Genomic DNA, 4365 nt, shown 5'->3' on the forward strand with positions numbered 1-4365 from the left:
CTAATCCTGGACAGGTGGCATTTTGGCACAAGCGCACTGAAATCACTTTCCTCCCGGGCTCCCGGGGTGAATCCCTTTCCCGGGAAGACCGACACCCGTCAACCTGGAGAGGAGATCGTGCTGTGGGAGGAGCCTGGAGCCTGGGCGAGAGGTCTGTGACCTCCCGCAAAGTCGTGCTATCGGCCTTGGATCCGCGTATCTAGTGTAAACGCGGTTTCACACATAAATAACGTGCCACATCTGGCCCTTTGGTTTTATGGCGTCTTAGCGACGGAGCAATTTATAGATGGCGACCTTGTTAACCAGCAGTCCGGGCTTACCAGGAGCTGCGGAGTCCAAGACACTGTTGGGGACGGAGGAGGGGCGAGGGTCAGGAGAGACCTAGGGTCCTAGATCTCCAGCTCAGAGGGTCGCTGGAGGGAGGGAACCAACCGGCGCGTTTGGGGGAAGTGGGCCAAGGCAGGGGTGGAAGCCTTCTCCCCGCAAAGCCGACCATGTGGCAACTGAAAGAGCCATCGAAGCCCAAGTGTGTTTGCGCTCATACCCAATTTATTACCGCTGAACATATGGCCAATATTTTGACTCACGTCAGTCCGGCAAGGAAAACAAACAGAGCGCGCGCGACGCGGGGGAGCGGCCCCCTCCGCTGGGGCTGCGCTGTGGCCGCGGGGCCGGAGCTGGGAGGGTGGGGCCGCTGGGCCCGGAGCCTGGAGCCAGGAGCTAGGAGCCGGGAGGGGGAGCGCTCGCCGGCCGCGTCGAGCCGCCGCCCGAGCGCCCGCGACTCCGCAGCCGCCCGCGACTCGGAATAAAGAGCGGCCGCGACCTGCGCGCTTGTCCAGCAGAGGCTCCAGCGGCGCAGCCGCGCTCCAGGTGAGCCTCCAGCTCGCGCGCGTTTCCGGTGGACGCGGGATGGGGGTGGCGCAGGGCGCCCGGCGGAGCCCGAGACCCGCAGCCGAGCCCCGCGGTGGCGATGGAGGAAGCCCGGCGTCGCCCTCGCTGCCAGGCGCGGACTGTCTGGTCCTGCTGCCGCAGCCACCCGGCGCGGGAACGCGCTCCGGGCACGGTCCCAGTGGCTTGCCAGCAGAAAGGGGTCTCGGTGCACCGCCGTCGCCGCCGAGCGGTGCCGGGGCTCGGGTTCACGGCGGACCCCGGTTACGCGCCCCTCGCTCTCCCGGGTCCTGACTCGGATCGGTCCCCAAGCTGCGTAGTACGGACTCAGCAGGTGGGCAAGTGCGGGACCTCCGAAGTTCTCCCCGACTTCGCGGATCACGGCGGAAGTGGGGAGCACTGGAGGACGGGCAGGGCCCCTCTGTAGCGCCTGCAGTCAGGAAAAGTTTTACCTGCCGCCGAGGCCAGGTGCTCCCGCGGCTGCGCACTTTTCAGTGCGGTCAGGGAAAGCAGTACTGTCCCAGGGGCTAGGAAAGTGCGGGGCTGGGGGTTGGAGGAGGAGGGAGGGGCGCGGTCCCCGCGGCGGTCCCCGCCTGCGGTCCCCTGAGCCCCGCCTGGTAGGGCGCGCGGTGGGGGAAGGGCGCAGAGAGAGGGGGGTCCGGGTAGGTGGAGGACTAGATAAAGACGCGCCTTGAAATGCGGCGGGGCTGTAGCCGCAGCTCCGGGAGTAGGAGGCGGAGCGGGCGCGCGGAGCGCCTGGCTAGCTCCCTCCCCATTGCTCGGGGTCGGTTGCGCCTCAGCTGGCGGGGCTGCGGTGAGGAAGGGGCGGCGGCTGCACACAAGTCCACCGGGTAAGTAGACCCTGTGCGTCGCGGGGGGCTCGGGATCGGGGATTGAGACAGAGGCAGAAGTCCCGAAGGTAATTTGGAGATGGCGCCCAGTGGAGACACGGGCTTCTCCTCAGCAGAAACTGGGACGTGAGGGGACGGTGGTGATGAGCAGGAGGGCAAGTGGCGGGAGTCGCAAACAGGAGGAGCCGGGGCTGAGGGCCCGCGCAGTGACTGAGGTCTCTGGAGAGAGCGACTGAAGCCTGGAGTTTGGGTGGCGAGTGTCGCCCGGGCCACGCCCGGCGCCGGACAGTTCTCATTTGTGTCAGTAGAGATCGCCAGAGGATCAGAAATGAACCTCGGTGGGGTCCTTGTCTCCGAGGGGCGCCCCCTCCGCCCCAACCTCCTCCCACAACACACACACACACATTACCAGGAGGCCCTTTGGAGCTCCTCTGGCGCCTCCTTGACTTTGGTGGCTCTTGGGGATGGAAAGGGGACGTTGCGTCTAGGGATAAGTTGTGGACCTCTACATTGGAGAGAGAGAGAGACAGAGAGAGCCCGAGGAACCCCCTCTCTGTGCCGGAGGGCCCGAGGGTGCATTTCCCTGTCCTTCCCAGACCCAGCCCCTAGCTAGAGCTAAGAGCGTGCCTTCCCCGCGCCACCGACAACTACTTTTCACATCAGCCTGCCCGACCCAGCTTAAAGTGCTGAATGCTAACCGGTTAGGAGAGCCGCTTGTTTTCCAAAGTCTTGTGGTAATGATTTTGTCACGTGTTAAGAAGTAAATTCAGATAAGAGAGTGCTTTCAGCGCGTGTTTCCTGGAGAAACCCAAATCTCCCTTATTGAAATCGCCCTCATCCGGGGAAGGTCGGGCTTGGCTGAAAGAACGTTCCTGAAGGCAACACTGACGATGCGTAATCTCATTGTAACATATTTAATCATTAGAGCAGCGCGAACGAATAAAGCGAAGGGGTTCGCCCGGGGGGACGTGGTGTTTGGTTCCCCAATAAACCAGTGATAACGGATTGGCTGGGACAGGCTCATTTGGCCCGAGGGGGGCTTAAAGCTACGTTTTTAAAGAAAATATTGGAGGGGGGCCGGTTCCATTTTGTAGAGTGCCCGGAGCCACAGTTCTTGTTCAATTTAACATCCATGAAAGTTAAACGGCTTTCTTCGTCTTTTATTTTATTGGATGCATTTTTAAAGATCTCATTAAAGTGCATTTATCAAAGTCCTAACATATGCCCGCAGGGTCTTATGCCCACACAATGAGACTGATTAATAGAAAGACAAATACTAATTTCTATTACTATTTACATCCTCGGGAGATACTTGCCCCTTTTGTGATGGGAGGGAGGCAGATAATTGGGAAAGTGTTGTATATTTTGCCTTGAAAAAGAATAGAGAGAAGGGAGCTCACCTGGATGCCTTCCTCCTGCACCCACAATTAATCGAAGGGATCTCTGGGCTCTAGGTCCCAGGATCAGTTCTTCAGGATCAGTGGCATCAATGGGGTTCCTGCCCCTCTGGAGGAAGGGGGTGGGGATTTTCCCTCAGACACAGAATCTGAACTCAGTCTCTGGGTCTAGAGAACTTATCTACCCAACTCCTTTTTAGTTGACTTGGGAAGATTGTCCATCTGGGAGGCATCCACTCATTCTTTCCCTTCCTGGGGCAATTTAAAGAGTTAATATAATATGGATCAAAGGGGGAAAAAAAACTCACCTTAGGCTTGAACCCAAAGCTGGCTGAGATTTCCTTTCTTTTCACACTAATGCCCACTTTCTCTTCCACCTGTCCCAATGGCTGTGAGTCTCTCCTGCCAGAGATCTGCGGGGCATGGTCTGGCCTCTCCAAAGTTGCAGGCTCACACAGCTTAAGGCCTCCCCAACCCAGAGACTCCGCTCTGCCATCCCACAGACAGAAGGGAATTCCTATGACCCTGTTTCCTTCTCCGGGGGCAGAAGTTGAGGACAATTGGAGCTGGGACTGATTTTCATTTTCTGGTTAGGAAAAGTCCCAGCACAGGGTAATATTCCCCGATTTCTTTCATCCAGGACGTGAGAGCTGACACCTCTGCTTCCTGCAGTCCCTGCTCCCACACTGGAAGGCAAAGCCAAAGTGGGGCTGTTTTGGAGATGCCATCCTTAAGGTGAACGTCTTTATCGCCACATTCAGGGACCAGATTGGGTGACATTTTCCTTCCCCATTGATTTCAAGTGCATGCCACGCTCTGAGTCTCCAACCCAAGATAAAATAAACCTTCCCCCTCCGACAAAACCTTTGTGTCCGCGCGGTTAATCCTTGCTGGAGCAGGAAGGTGCAACGCGCTTTGTTTCCGGAGTGAATGAAGACAAACGCTTGCACCTTGGCGCTAACCAGACAATAAACTAATCCACTTGAAGGTTGTTATCTGAGATGGGATGTGCGAGGGCCTGAGAGCTCAGCCACATACTGTACCAGGAAAGGAGTTTCTTTTCAACCCTTTTTCATTCCAAAAAAAAAAAAAAAAAAAGACGAAATATGAAACTATTTGAAAAAAAAAAGTGAAAAAAAAAAAAAAAAAAAAGACGAAGAAATGAAATGAAGTCAAACAAATTAGTGTTTCCAAATAAAGGGAAAAGACCTTGTGTGTTTAATGATTGG

The sequence above is a fragment of the Mandrillus leucophaeus genome, unplaced genomic scaffold, assembly GCF_000951045.1.
Source record: "Mandrillus leucophaeus isolate KB7577 unplaced genomic scaffold, Mleu.le_1.0 Scaffold803, whole genome shotgun sequence".
Taxonomy (NCBI): domain Eukaryota; kingdom Metazoa; phylum Chordata; class Mammalia; order Primates; family Cercopithecidae; genus Mandrillus; species Mandrillus leucophaeus.